We start from the raw sequence: 16,160 nt of genomic DNA on the forward strand, positions 1-16,160 counted from the left end.
GTGGCGGCAAGCCCGGGCCTGGCCGCCGGGGTCCTCGGGGTCCCTGTGAGGACGGCCGCGTGTCGGGACGTGAGCAGTCCCGGTCGTCGTGCCAGCGAGAACCGAAGTCGGGGATTCCGGGCGAACACACCTCGGAGCCAGGGCGGCCCGGGTCGGGGCCCTCCGGGAGTGTGAGGCCGGGGTCGGGGTCCTCCGGTGGAGGCGCGTCAGGGGTCTGCGCAGTCGGGGGTCGAGGCCCTTGGCGACGGCGCGGGTCCCGGAGGTCGCGCGGCCGGCGCCGCCCGACGTCACTTCCGACCGGAGCCAAGATGGCGGTGGCGCGGCCGCGGGCGCCGGGGCGGGCGGAGCGGTGGCGGCGGTTCGGGCGGCGGCTCTCGGTGCTCTGAGGCGCGGGGCGCGGCGGGCGCAGCCAGGTAAGAAGCAGCCAGGGCGGGTGGCTTCCGGGACGGCGGCGGGCTCCGCGCCGGGACTCGAATCTCTGTCCGCGAGGAGCGAGGCGGCGGCGGCGGGAGCGACACGCCGGGGACCCGGGCGCGCAGGGCCAAGCGGGCCGGCGGGCGCGCCCCCTTCGAGGTCTCAGCGTCCCGCGCTCGCGGGGCCCCCCGCTATGAGGCGCGGCTCGCGGGCGGCCGGAGTCCGTCCCACCCACGCCGAGCACCCGGGCCCGGCCTTGGGCCCCGGCGCGGGGAAGTTGTGGGGTCCGCTTTGTCGCCGTTGGCTAGCCGCGCGCCCCGCGGGGAGTACGCGGGTGGGCTGCCGGGCGGCGGCGCCGGGCGGGCGGCTGCGACTCCCCCGGGATCCCGGTCCTGGGCCCGCGAGGGTGCCCACCGGTCCCAGGGCCGTTCCAATTTCAAGGGATCTTGTTCTTCTTTTTGTGTGTTCCAACCGAACGTGTCTCTCACACTTGCAGTCTGAATTTGTTCAGTGTTTCGCGTCTTTGTGTTTCCTAAATCCACGAAGTGTAGTTTAAGCTCGGAAACGTTCTCCCGCGATAATCCCATCACAGACCCACCGGTGTTTTTGTGTTTAACAGACAGCGCATTTATCTCTTACGCATTTTGTTACCAAAGATGCCCACGAACCTATTTTTGATGGTGGCAGGAGAGACACGAAGTAGACCAAGCCGGTCAGCGTCTTTCCCTTCACCTCCGCGGTGGCTCCCGACCCACGCGTAAACCCCTGGCCACCATGTGTCCAGACACGAGCTTCGGAAACAATCCCACGTCGACCCGGAGAGTCCACAGTACCTCCACTACGCAGCTGTAATTTCCCCAGAGAGAGGACACGCATGCTGGCCCCTCATCTTCCATTGAGCGTTGTGTTGGGGTTTTGGTTTTATTTCAGAACGCGTTTTGGTGAATCCTAGTTAAGTCTTTTAAATCCCTCTGATCGGACACTAAAATGGCCCTACCCAGAAGGCGATTAAAATATTAAAGTTTTTGTTTACTACAGGATTATTGTTAAAAGCAGTCACAATCTTTTAACAACAAACAGACCCTTTCAGTGGTTCTCTTAAGATGCCAGACTTCATCTCGATTTGATCACTTGCATGCATGTATGTTGGGGAAATGTAGGCCTTTAAACATTTTTTAAAAACATGTTATGAAATGTGCTGTACAGATATTAAGGAGGAGGAACTGAGAGACATATTGTCTGTTCCTTTTTAGTAGGGTCTTGTTTTTGAGGTGGCACGCAGCTGCCCCTTCATTCTCCTGTAGGCTTCCTTACAAACACTCATTTGCCCACATTGTTTACACATAGAATCTCAGGATAGCCTTGAGGGGATCGTTAAAGCTAGTCCAGCTCCCTCATTTCAAGCATTGGAAACTGAGATTGAAATTCATAGTGGGACTGACGTTTGTTCACAGCTTCTGGTATTCCAGGGCTCTTTTTACACATCTAATTTGGTTTGGTTTAAATAAGTTAATATATTTGAAGTGCTTAGAAAATCACCACGTGCATAATCAAAGCGCTCAGTAGAGGTTCGTTTTTGTTGATTCTGAAGACGGTTTTTTTTTTCATAGAAAAGTCGGCAGGTTCACATTTGTTTTTTTTCTCATTTTGTGGACAGCTCCTGAAACAATTGGGCGTAAATCTGTAATAACGTGTTAGTTTTGTAAGTACAAAATGGAACAAAAGATTCTCACTCTAGGAGAGTTTGAAAATGGAGAAAAACACAAAGAAGGAATAGAAATAGACCATTCCCTTCCCACTCAGATAACCACTGTGAACATTTTGGCAGACCTCCTCCTTACTGTCTCTCGGTGTGCGTGTGTATATTTTCTTTCCTTGTTTATATTTATTCACTACTATATGTTTGCACTTTGTACGGGATAGATATCATATGCTATATATTGTTTATAATCTCTCTTCCTTTATGATATTGTGAGCATATATCCATGCCACTAAATCTTCAATGCGATTTTTAATGGCCACATTGTATAGGGTGGGCCATAATTTATTTATCAATTCCGTATTGATCAGTAAGGTTTCAACAGCTTGAGATTTTCTTTTCTTTAAGATTTGTTTAAAAGTTTTTTCTATTGTGGATTTTCAACCCCTGTCATCTTTTAAGATACGTGAAAAATATAAATTCTGTTTTTTAGCCTCTAAAGACTCATTTTTCCTGCCAGTGCAGTTTGAAGAAATAGCGCTCCATTTCAGCTCCGTTTTATTCTCCCTCATCTGGGTCTGTGCAGTTATAGACATATATCTGCACGAATATTCTTTTGATGACTATTTTACCTTAGATGTTTGTTTATTCATGGGACTGTTTCTTTAAGCTACCCATCTCTTTTCAAGTTCCAGATCTGATTTACAAACCTTTTAAGTCCTGTTAAATCAGAGACTTTCCAGGATGGAAAGCACCTTAGGTTATTTACTATTTTCATGTCTTCTGACTTGGCTTTTCATGCTATTTTTAATCCTCGTGCAGAAGAAAAAAAAGCCCGTGGGCTGCCTTAGAAAACTCCGTAGTGGGGAGTAAAGAGGGAGTAGGTGGGCAGTGGGGGGAAATTGTCAGGCTTGTGGCAACGTGTAGATCCAGGGAGTTTCCAGGTGATGGGGACGTTACCCGACAGTGGTGACTGCTGATCCTGCTGACATCTGTCCAGGGCTGTGCAGTTGGCCTAGAGCTCATCAGCTATGCCTTCGCTCCTCCGAGTGTTTGCTTAGAGGTCTGGGATACTGTTCTGGCCCTCTCCTTTTGAAATTAGATGCTTATACTTATAGCCAATAATAATCAACTTCATAGGGTGACTGAAAGTAGTACTTAGATCTCATTGAAACAAGGTTTCTTACCTCAACATGGTTGTGGGGCTGGATCATTCTTTGTCGTGGGAACTGTCCTGTACCCTGTAGGATATCTGGCAGCGTCCCTGACCTTTGCCCACCAGATGCCAGTGGCACCCCCGCTGCCCAAGTTGTGACAATCCATAAACCCTCCAGACATTGCAAGATGTCCCTGTAGGGCTACCCCAGTTTTTAGCCACTGCTTTAAAGGAAGGCCCATCTCACTGGATGGTTGAATCATAGAAGCGGTTTTTGGAATCTCTTTAGTCAAAGAACTGTAAGAATATATGCCACTGGTTTATGTGAAGTTCCCCTTGAAGCCAGGGAACAGGCTTGTTACAGGTGGAAGTTCTTCTCCTGAGTTTGATTTTATGACTGTCCATTTAATTTTTTTTTTTTTAATCTTTTGGCCGTGCTGCATGGCATGTAGGCTCTTTGTTCCTCCATGAGGGATTGAACCCGTGCCTCCTACATTGGCAATGCACAGTCTTAACCATTGTACCACTAGGGCACTCCCAATTTTATGACTTTTTTGAATGGTCACTTTCGGCAGTTTTGCTTTGGTGCCCCTTTCATAGCAAGAGATAAAGGAACTTGAGGTAACACGGAAACTATGGAGAAGTTTTCCTGATATAGGATCAGCATTCCCAGTATGTAGATTAAATGATTATGAACTTTAAATTTTCATAGACTTGAAACATGGTGAATAATTTAAGCTTGTGGTCTGTTATACTGAATAGCACAAAAACAGTGGTCTTTTCTTCTAGAAAATGGAACTTTGTGAAGCAGCCCCTTGAATATTGCAGGAAGAAGCCTAATTTTTTCTAAAATTTCCTTTTTTTAAAAAAACAAAACAAAACAATTCAGGGTTATGAACTGAAAGTGAAAAATTTGTCCTGAAGAAATAAAATTGATTTTTGCAGTGTTTAGCTAAGTTTATTGCTTTATAACTTAAAGATAGGTTATTGATATTTGTGACACACCTGCACCTTCCCCTGGGGGGAAAATGTAAGTTGTCAAGTCTTTATTTGAATTCTTTAAAAGAATAGATAGTATAGATTGAATTTTTATCATGGCATAAGTAACCTTTAATAAGTTGTAATAATAGTAATAATAATAATAGTGTTAGAACTCACTGAAAAAAAGAGAGGCGCTCTTGAATCACATTTGGTAATGGAGTTGTTTTCTGAATGACAGATTATTTGAATGTACAGAATCACATTCATTCACTGGAATGAATGCTTATGTCATTTAACTATTCTTTCTTAAAGAGAATGCCTTTCTTTCCCTACCTCCACTTCCCTGAAGCATGAATTAGAGTTACTGTATGTAATAAATCTGGTTCATTGGAGTGAAATATGCTTATAATATTTTTCTCAGTACAGTATAATGTTTTTTCTTAGATTCTTGGTTCATGTCATCTACTCTGTTTTCACTTATTAGTCCTTTGGAACATGCAACTGAATACTTATATATTTGCCAGCCATTTCAGTGAAAAGAATATTTTGTACCTCTTGCAATAAATCATATGATAGGCTTTGCTTTGAAAGAGCTAAATTATTTCTTGGCATAGCTTGCCTGAAATATGGAAAGCAAAATGCAACTGTTAGTTTGATTACAATGGGCAGCCTGTCTGGAAATTGGTAACACCTACAGATTTTACATGTGCTTGTATGTAGTTCCACTAAGACTACGTTAAATTCTGGTGGGAAAATTCTGTGGTATTTTAAAGTAATTTAAATGATGCCATCAATATTTGAAAAGAGTTGTGAGATTCATCAGCCCTTATTATATACAAGTATGAATGCTGCCCATTTCATAAGGCCTTTTTAAGACCACGTAAATTAAGCATACATTGGAGGATCATTATGAAAACTAGATCCTAAATATTTCCCATTCCATGAGATTTGTTTTTGGAACTTTGCCATCATCCTGAAAGGCCTAATATTAAAGTATACCTAAAAGAAGGAATTTTAAAAAGGAAGGAGTCTTAGGACAGATGTGTGAAGCTCTGCTACCTGAGGTTGTTGAGCAGCTCAGTCCCCTTGATTTGGGAGATGAATTTTGTGTCAGTGCAGTTCTCTGATAATAGAGTGCTGCCTCGATATACGGAATGAACTATATCCCAGCTATGTTCAGGGGCGGCATTATTTCTGGCAGTGGGAAGGGTAGGACAGTTACCCCCTCTATCCTCTTTGTATTTGAAAAGTGAGTACAGTGATTACCTCCATCTTTTATTCGGATATTTTAAGGTGAACAGATGAATATGTGAGCAAGCAATTTGAGATTCTTTAGGTTTTTCAAAAACAATACTAGCATTTTGCTTAAAATTTTTTAAAAATAGGTATTGAGGGATGTTGTTGTTCTTTAGTCTCTAAGTCATTTCCGACTCTTTTGCAGCCTGTGGACTGTAGCCCGCCAGGCCCCTCTGTCCATGGCATTTCCCAGGCGAGAACCCTGGAGTGGGTTGCCATTTCCTTGTCCAGGGAGTATTCCCCACCCAGGGATCCACCCCACATCTCCTGCATTGGCAGGCGGATTCTTTACCACTGAACCACCAGGGAAGCCCATTGAAGGCTAATGTGGCACAAGGATTTCTTGGAAGAGAAATCCTTCCAGGTTATTTCTGAGTCCTAAAGTTTTTTCGCTTATCCCATCCTCCCTCTACTGAACATGGTGAAAGGGGAAACTTTTTTCCTACTTTCCTCCATGCCTTTCACAAAGCCCAGTCCTTTGTCTTCTATACTCTTGCTGGGTACTTTTTCCCTTGGGATTTCCTCTGTCTTTGGGTCTTCCCCTGGTGGCTCAGAAGGTAAAGAATCTGCGTGCAGTGCAGGAGACCCAGGTTCAATCCCTGGGTCAGGAAGATCCCCTGGAGAAGGGAATGGCTACCCAGTCCAGTATTCCTGCCTGGAGAATTCTATGGACAGAGAAGCCTGGAGGGCAACCCGACTCAGCGACTAGACTAACACACTTTCCTCTGTCCCTAGGCACCCCCTTGTGGCTGAAGACTTCTAAATCTCAGTCCCCCGCCTTGAAGACAGTCTGTGCTGGGACTTTTTTCCCCGTTTAGTGGATGCGGTTTTCCAGGTCCCTCTTCTCAGAGTCTCTCAAATGGAACTCGGCACCTTCCACTTAAATGCTACCTGTACTCCTGGCTTATCTGTCTTTAAAATACACTCATTCTTCTTGTCAGTCACATTCCAGATTTTGTTGAACTCATCTTCACCATCTCTTTTTACCTCCTGTTAGGTTTGAAAACACATTCTGTTCATTCTTCCTCTGCAGCGTTAGTCACATTTGTCATTTCTTTTCTGCTGTCATGAGCGTTTCAAAGGTTTATTGCTTATCATCCAGATTCTTAGCCGGCTTGCCTGGCCCCAGTCTTTCTGGCTGCCCTTTCCTCTCCTGCCTCTTCACTCTTAACCTGTCAGTTTAACCTTCCTACACTGTAAGGCCTCACTTGGTTTGTGGCAGTTCTCAAACTTTTCTGGGGCATGTTACCCACCCCAGGGCAAAGCTGCCCTCCTGATGGGCAGCCCTGGAGGCAGACTGTTTCCCTGGGCTCCTTCTGCCTGCACGCGTTCACTGGCTCTGTTTTTAAGAAAATCCTTGTTTCCATCTTTCTCTAAAGACCCTCAGGATTTGTGTCAGGAGGAGATTGGGTGGATACTGACTTCTTCACTATCTTTGAGGAACATTTCCTACAGGTCAAGTTTACTTTTAACCTGGAACTCAGACACCACCCTTTATGCTGGGAAAGATTGAAGGCAGGAGGAGAAGGGGACGCAGAGGACGAGATGGTTGGATGGCATTACTGACATGATTTGAGCAAACTCCGGGAGATGGTGAAGGACGGGGAAGCCTGGCGTGCCGGTTGGATGGCATTACTGACTCAGTGGACATGATTTGAGCAAACTCCGGGAGATGGTGTAGGACAGAGAAGCCTGGCGTGCCGGTTGGATGGCATTACTGACTCAGTGGACATGATTTGAGCAAACTCCGGGAGATGGTGTAGGACGGGGAAGCCTGGCGTGCCGGTTGGATGGCATTACTGACTCAGTGGACATGATTTGAGCAAACTCCGGGAGATGGTGTAGGACGGGGAAGCCTGGCGTGCCGGTGTCCGTGGGGTCACAAAGAATCAGGCAGGACTGAGCGACTAACAACAACAACAGATGCCCCAAGAACTGTAGCGTCTGCAGTGGGACAAAGCTGTGGGCTCGGCACACACCCTGGCTTGAGGGGCACTGCCTGGATTACTCCAGCTGGTGGCACCAAGAGGTGGTCCTTCATCCTCTGTGTCATATGTTGAGTCCCCGGGTAGGGGGAGGCATTCCTCTTTACCTTGAAACCAGAACCACTAATTATTTATTTTGAGAAAATGTGTTGTTCAGTTACTGAGTCATGGAGAAGTTGAGGAAACATACTTTCCTTTAAACAATAAAAATTCATATATGTATAAGAACTTCTTTTTTAAAAAAAATTTATTTATTTTAATTGGAGGCTAATTACTTTCAATAATGTATTGGTTTTGCCATACATCGATATGAATCCGCCACGGGTGTACACGTGTTCCCCATCCTGAACCCCGCTCCAACCTCCCTCCCCATACTGTCCCTCTGGGTCATCCCAGTGCACCAGCCCTGAGCATCCTGTCTATCGTACCTGGACTGGTGATCTGTTTCACGTATGATAATATGCATGTTTCAATGCCATTCTCCCAAATCATCCCACCCTCACCCTCTCCCACAGAGTCCGAAAGGCTGTTCTACACATCTGTGTCTCTTTACTTAAACTGTAGAGCAGTACACAAACATCACTTTGCAAAGAGTTTTTGTTGTTTAGTTGTTAAGTTGTGTCCAACTCTTTTGCTACCCCGTGAACTGTAGCTTGCCAGGCTCCTCTGTCCGTGGGATTTCTCAGGCAAAAATACTGGAGTGGGTTGCCATTTCCTTCTTCAGCGGATCTTCCCAACCCAGGGATCAAACCCAGGTAGGACTCCTGCATTGGCAGGAGGATTCTTTACCACGGAGCCACCAGGGAAGCCCCTGCAAACAGTAGATGTTGCTGTTACTTTAAAATGCTGTTGAGACTAGAAGTAGTTACACACTTAGAGGATAGACTCCAGATTTCAGGTTTCATTTAAAGTAGAAGAGTTGCTCCCTACCAAAATAATAATAAACTCTTGGGAGAAAATCTCAAGAAATGCACTGACTGTTGACCCTGGCATATTAGCAAAATATAGTTGTTACTCTTATCTGGTGTAACTTGTAATTTTGCTATAGGTTGTTCACTTACGAGTTTCAGAAGTCTCCTTGTCATTTATGTGTAGTTTGTGGATGGTGAGTTTTCCTATATACTTTATTGTATAGGAGAAACCAGAAAGCCTCTGAGCAGCCACTTGTAAGATGACTATATTGATGCTCAGGTTTGAAAAGATGCATATTGAGTGGCAAGAACAGTTCCTCACAGTACTGAAGCTTTCGTCCCCTTTACAGAAAATTCACAAGTATTTTGCAGGGTTCCTGAAAGTCCCTTAATTTTTAATGTTTAATCACATCAGTTACATCTGCTTTGGGAACTCCAGTGGAAGAATAGTAACTCAAAGGGGTTAATTGAGAGTACATTTTATTTGGGGAATTGTGAAGTGAGCTGTCACGGGGTAACTCCTTGTAGAAAGTCTGTGTTTGAGTTGGAAGCTTGGATGTGAGAAAAGAATCAGTTTAATTTTCCTTGTATAATAAGTTAAAGTTTTTAATGCAACTAACATGGGAAAATGTTACAAAAGCATCATTTTATAGGAAATTCTTTAAGTTTAATGCTGTTTTGCAGAATGTATGGAGAATACATAGTCAACAGTTGGTTATAATTTTCAGCAGAGAGGTGGGAATTATAATAATGATCTTGAATCTGTGCATAGTTCTCATCAGACAGCAGGGACTGGCTAGAAAGCACTTGTAGAATTTTTGTAGAAACCCAAAACAAAACCTAAAAGTTTTGATGTAGTAAATTATATGTTCAGCATAATATAATGATGTAGGTGTATACATTTAATCAGAATTATAAGAAAGTGAAAGTTGCTCAGTCATGTCCGACTCTTTGCGACCGCATGAACTGTACAATCCATGGAATTCTCCAGGCCAGAATACTGGAGTGGGTAGCCTTTCCCTTCTCCAGGGGATCTTCCCAACCCAGGGATCAAACCCAGGTCTCCCACATTGCAGGTGGATTCTTTACCAGCTGAGCCACCAGGGAAGCCCTTTCACTTTCACTTCAGAGTGAGACAGTGCATGTGATAGCCATCCCTAACATTACCAGGTAAATGATAAATAATCAGCACTTGCTATACATTTAGTTTTAGCTCTTTACTAGTGAATACTTGGAGAGGTGTTTCTTGAAAATTTTCCCTTATATTAAAAATTTTTTTTTTCAAGTAAAGGAGATATTCTAGGGGAAGAAAAGGCCCCTAGAGTGCCATAATCTAAATTTGCATTCATATTACTCTCCTAGTTTATCTGCTGGTCTCTTATTAAACATTCTACTATGGTGTTGTTTAACTTAGAGATATTTCAGACAAAAGTAATCAACCTCATCCCATCAGAGCTCTGTGGCTCTAAAGCCATTCGAAACAGTAGACCTCATCTTCCTCTCACGTCTGGGGGAACTGCGTTGTCAATATCAAGTTCTCCTGTGTTGTGTTAGTTGCTCAGTCGTGTCTGACTGTTTGCTCTCTGTGGACTGTAGCCCACCAGGCTCCAGTGTTCCTGTACTTTCCCAGGCAAGAATACTGGAGTGGGTTGCCATTTCCTTCTCCAGGGGATCTTCCCAACCCAGGAATTGAACCCAGGTCTCTTGCATTGTCAGCAGATTCTTCACCATCTGAGCTACCAGGGAGCCTGTCAAGTTCTACCTGGAGTAAATTCTCTAAGCTCTGCCTCCTTATTTAGGTTGGTGTCAGGACACTCTGCTCTGTGAATTTGGGGAATCAGGCCCTGGGATATTTGTCTGTGGTTTTCAGGGTATCACTGAGGAAACCAGTTTATTGAAATGGGATAACTTACTGATTTATTTGTGAGCATTAAGTTCTTTATATCTCTTAATACACACTTGAGTTTGAGAAATTCCTCTCTTGATGTGCTGTTATACTGTTGCTTTTGCCTTGGCTAGAAATCATTCTAGAGGGTGAGAGGCATGAGCAGTTTTAAGCTGTAAGAGTTCATATTGTCCGATTTACCAAAGGGTTATTACCTGATAGCTCAGTTGGTAAATAATCCACCTGAAATGCAGGAGACCCTGGTTCGATTCCTGGGTTGGAGGAAAGGCTACCCATTGCAGTATTCTTGGGCTTCCCTGGTGGCTCAGCTGGTAAAGAATCCGCCTGCAATGTGGGAAACCTGGGTTCGATTCTTGGGTCGGGAAGATCCCCTGGAGAAGGGAAAGACTACCCACTGTAGTATTCTGGCCTGGAGAATTCCATGGATTGTATAGTCCAAGAGGTCGCAAAGAGTTGGACACGACTAAGTGACTTGAACTTCACTCACCAAAGGGTTGCCAAATCTTTGCTGTATTCTCAAATCTGTTTTTTTCTCTTCACACACACACGCACACACCCCTAATGAAAGTGATAGACATACCAGTTTTGATTTTTCACTTTAGCTTATTTAATTTGGTGACATAGTCTGTCATTTTAAAGGAAAGTTGGGTGTATATTTTTCAGTGTGAAACTAAATGTTCTGGATGATTATTTCAGTGATATTTTATGTATAATTTTAGAAAAGGAAAATGAATGACTTCATTCAGCAAATTCCTAGGCAGATTCAGTATTTATGAATTATGTGATTCTTCTTAATCCCCAAGAATGGATGCTAGATGTTTTCCTGTTGATAGCTGGAGTTTATAGATTGTAACTTGGTGATTCCATTCTTCTGGTAGGAATTGTGAATGGTAGTTTTTGATAGTACATTAGCTGAGTTTGTTAATGAAAACTGCCTTTGAGAAGTTGGCATGCTTTGGATATTTTAATTATTTTTCTAAAAGTTTCTGGGGACTGCAAGAATCTTTGGTTAGAGAAAGTTAAGATTTACAGTGTAAATCTGTAAATCTACTCTGCTAAAAGGTTGATCATCTCGGTGTTTGCCACAATGATATTCATTTACCGTGAGAGATCTACTTTATGTAGTGATTAGTTTTAGAATTATTTTTCTTTTCTTATGTAGGTCATAAACATTCCAAGACTTCTTTTACGCAATGATATTTTTAAAATTTTTTCTTTTAGTCCATGTTTTCAACATATTTTTGATTTTTAAAATTTTGCTGCAGTCATGCCAGTTCTCTTTTTTCTGTTTTACTATTTGTCCAGTTAGTTAGTTTCTTCTGAGTCTTGATGTTGTTGTTGTTCAGTCACTAGGTTGTGTCTGACCCTCTTGGACTGTAGCACGCCAGGCTTCCCTGTCCTTCACTATCTCCTGGAGTTTGCTTATATTCATGTCCATTGAGTCAGTGATGCCATCCAATCATCTCATCCTCTCTCGCCCCCTTCTCTTCCTGCCTCAATCTTTCCCAGCATCAGGATCTTTATGAGTCAGCTCTTCCCATCAGGTGGCCAAAATACTGGAGATTCAGCTTCAGTCCTTCCAATGAACACCCAGGACTGATCTCCTTTAGGATGGACTGGTTGGATCTCCTTGCAGTCCAAGGGACTCTCAAGAGTCTTCTCCAACACCACAGCTTAAAAGCATCAATTCTTCAGCGTCAGCTTTATTTATGGTCCAACTCTCACGTCCATACGTGACTACTGGAAGAACCATAGCTTTGTCAGCAAAGTAACATCTCTGCTTTTTAATATGCTGTCTAGGTTGGTCATAACTGGTTAGTTGCTATCATGTGAAATGAGCACAATTGTATGGTAGTTTGAACATTTTTTGGCATTTTCTTTCTTTGAGATTGGAATAAAGACTGATCTTTTCTAATCTTTATGTTACAATGTGGAATTTGTAATCTAAGAAAATATTATAACATTAGTGGCCTCTAAGCAAATAATTTATTTTCCAAATAGCGCCCCCCCCCAAACCTAAATTGAGTCAAAAGAAAAGACCCTTAGGCTGGGAAAGATTAAAGGCAGGAGGAGAAGGGGATGACAGAGCATGAGATGGTTGGATGGCATCGCTGACTTGATGGACAGGAGTTTGAGCAAGCTCCAGAGTTGCCAGGCGTGCTGCAGTCCATGGGGTTGCAAAGAGTTGGACAGGACTGAGCGACTGAACTGAACGGAATGTCAGTAACTTACAGGTGGCCTTCCCGGTGGTGCTAGTGGTAAAGAGCCTGCCTGCAATGTAGGAGACATAAGAGACACCGTTTCGATCCCTGGGTAGGGAACGTCCCCTGGAGGAGGGCATGACAACCCACTTCAGTGTTCTTGCCTGGAGAATCTCATTGGCAGAGGAGCCTGGCAGGGTACAAAGTGGGGTCGCAAAGAGTCGGACACAGCTGAAGTGATTTAGCGTGCACATAGTGAATGTGCAAATCAAATACTTATCTTCCTAATTCTCTGCCCTTCCTCTCAGACTAGTCTTAAAGAATCTGCTATTGCTTTCTCTTTAAAGGCTTTTCATATTGTTTTGTAGGCTTCACAAGTCTACAAAGGACAGATACGACAGTTTGATGTGTTATATGTATTGCATTAATGTTAGTCTGTGTCTGTCTTTTGTTTGATCTGCCTTATCTCAGATGATGTGATAGAAGTATGGCTGGGCCTGCAGGGATGGTCTGACCCTGAAACTGCCTGTTTGTATGGGGTTTCCTGCATATTTCTAGATTTTCTGGTCTCTGGCTGCCGTGTCAGATGACATCAGCTTAATAGTTGTTCAGATTGTCTTGACCTTCTAAGGGACCAGTATTTGAATAAAGACCCTCCTAATTATTTTATTGTTGCTGTATTCATACTGATCATACTGATATAGTTAAATCATCTTTATGATATTACTAAATTAAATATTTGTACAGATGATTTGTCCTAGAATTTGGAAGCAGTATCTTGAAAAGTTAAGTACGTGTATGTTATTAAAACCTTGGATCAGTAAAATCAAGATCAAACTTTTAGTTTTCTAAGAGTATATGCTGTTAGTGAAGTATATTTGGTGATAGAAATTCACATGCTCTAAATTTGTGGATCTGTCTAATGTAGTTTATCTGAAAGACAGCAGCAGGTAGAATGGAAGGAAATGTAGACATTTTAAAGAAGGTTTGGTCAGGCATAGAAATCCAAACAAGAAACTAAGAATCTATGGTCAGAAAAGTCCAGGATTTTAAATTTTTCATTATTTACTACTGGAAAATTGGAGGCACTTAATTATTAAGCATTTTATTTAAAGTTTGATAGAATTCCTCAGTTTCAGTGGTAGGTGTGGAAAGATTCCTCTCGGCCGCTACACTGGTATGATTGATACTTCAAGCTACCATGTTTGATAAAACACAGACCCTGAGATAACTGTGTTAGAAAGGTGGGTATATAAATCAGTGCTGTTTAAGTCAACACTGAATGTAAAAGTTATGTAGAACTGCCATGCACTTCCATAGGGGTTTTGCAATTCTGGAGGAATCTTAAGGAAGTTATTCCAATAACAGTTTAGAATCTATAGTTGCTTTAAAATGTATTATCATAGTGCAACTAGTACATGATTACTACAGTTCAGAGGTTCTCCACCAGAAGGGGATCTGGGGATATGTTTGTGGGTAGTTTTGGTTGACAAGATGCTCAGAGGGAGCTGCTGGCATTGATTTCGCAGTGCAGAGCTAAGTGGCCTTAATGAAAGGGACAGTCCCGCACTGGAGTGAGTACTCAGCTCAAAATGCAATGGTCCTGTGTTGAGAGACACTGCCAAAATCTTAATTCTTTTCTTGTAACATCTCTTGTTTTTAGTATAGTTTAATATCCTAATTTAAAATATCATTTGAGAAGTCAGTGTTAGATTTGCGATGTTTTTGATTATTGTAAAATATTTTAGATATATGATCTGATAATATTGTGAGTCAAGAGAGAGAAAGAAAAAAAAGGGGGGGTCTTGTTTTTAGCAATTAGGATTAGAAGTGATTGAGAGGAGGGTCCAAGCATACAGCATCAAGAATAAATAGTGAACCCTTAAAGATGTTAAGGTCCTTCTGGTTTTTGGAAAGAAATGATATTGTTGCTGCTGTTTAGTCGCTAAGTTGTGTCTGACTCTTTGCGACCCCATGAACTGTAGCCGACCAGGCTCCTCTGTTCATGGGATTTCCCAGGTAAGAATACTGGAGTGGGTTGCCATTTCCTTCTCCAGGGGATCTTTCCGACCCAGGGATCGAACCCGCATCTCCTGCGTTGGTAGGCTGGTTCTTTACCATTGAGCCACCAGGGAAGCCTGAAGAAAGGATGCTGCTGCTGCTGCTAAGCCACTTCAGTCGTTTCCGACTCTGTGCGACCCCATAGACGGCAGCCCACCAGGCTCCTCCGTCCCTGGGATTCTCCAGGCAAGAACACTGGAGTGGGTTGCCATTTCCTTCTCCAGTGCATGAAAGTGAAAAGTGAAAGTGAAGCCCCTCAGTCCTGTCTGACTCTTAGTGACCCCATGGACTGCAGCCCACCAGGCTCCTCCATCCATAGGATTTTCCAGGCAAGAGTACTGGAGTGGGTTGCCATTGCCTTCTCCTTAAAAAAGGATGAATGCTGTCTAATTTGGACAGAGAGGGAACAGACAGTGTAGAAAGATTATTACTAACTCATGTAACAATCTGAATTACAAGTTTTTCATTAAAAAATTGAGATTCATGGAAATAAATGAAAGAGTAAGATGTTTTAAGTACTTTAATATTTTAGCTCTTCATTTTTAGATGTCACAGTATCTGAGTTGTTTGGTTTGTGCCTGTGAGCTAGTGGTTTGTGCCTGTGAGCTGGCAACTATGAAAGGGGAGGAAAAGGGAGGGAAATTTTATTAAATAAAGAGGGAAAATAAGTGAAAAGCAGATGGAAAGAAGGAGGTAGCATCTCAGAAAATGGCTGCTCTATCCTTCCATGTCCTGAGGATGAAAACCCTGGTGTCATCTTTGACTTCCTCTTTTTTTTTTTTTTCCATACATAGCATCAAATCTGGCAGCAAATCCTGGGGACTCTATTTTAAAAATAGGTCAGGATCTGCTGACTTGTCCCATCTCTGCTATGTGGGCCAAGGCCCCATCATCTCTTGCCTAGATGGGGACATTAGCCTCCTAAGAGGTCTGCTTGCTTCCATCCTACTCCCTTATAGTCTCCTTTTAAATCTAAGTCACGCTAGGTCGCTTCTGCCACCGTAAGCCTCCCAGTGGCTTTCCATCTCTGGATGAAAAAGCTGTAGCCATTCTGGTGAACAGTGCTTACCTTGCAAAGTTTATGCTTAAATCTGTCTCTCCTGTTCTCCACCCGACTCTGTACCGTTGTGTCCTGCACTTGGCCTCTTGTCTGCTGTGTGCAGTCTTACTTCTTATGATGCTTCTCCTCCATCCCTTGTTGACTCTCAGCTCCTCACCTTCTGCTTTCTCAGTGAGGCCTTCTCTGACCATGTGATGGATTAACTGGCCAGTGTTGCGATAGAGATGATGATTCCTGTCTCCCTCTCCAGGTGCCTGTTTTTCTCTAAAGCACTTTGATTATCTGACATACTACACATTTTGCTTGCTTATTTGTTAGAGGGCAGGGATCTGTCTGCTCACTGCTCAAAAGTAGCGCTTGGCATATAGTAGGTGCAAGGTGAGGCAGGAATAAAAAAGCTGGTGAAATATGGTTCAGAAGCCATAGCAGAAACCAAAGTTAACGAGTAATTTTAGCTTCCCTGATTCTCTGTCATTAGTTGAGAAACTAA

The 16,160-nt window shown here is 43.3% G+C and overlaps 1 protein-coding gene across 2 annotated transcripts in view; it reads left to right on the top strand.

The window, feature by feature from the left end:
* Window positions 1–368: 368 nt before the first annotated feature.
* PRDM2 (PR/SET domain 2) overlaps window positions 369–16,160 on the top strand; it is a 133,366-nt gene continuing 117,574 nt past the window's right edge. The window contains exon 1 of one of the 2 annotated variants that reach the window (XM_040263934.1): window positions 369–413. The gene's annotated coding sequence lies outside the window, so the exon portion shown is untranslated. The remainder of the gene's footprint in view (window positions 414–16,160) is intronic. The other variant, XM_040263939.1, reaches the window with a different exon arrangement.

The sequence above is a fragment of the Oryx dammah genome, unplaced genomic scaffold (assembly GCF_014754425.2).
Source record: "Oryx dammah isolate SB20612 unplaced genomic scaffold, SCBI_Odam_1.1 HiC_scaffold_21, whole genome shotgun sequence".
Lineage (NCBI taxonomy): Eukaryota > Metazoa > Chordata > Mammalia > Artiodactyla > Bovidae > Oryx > Oryx dammah.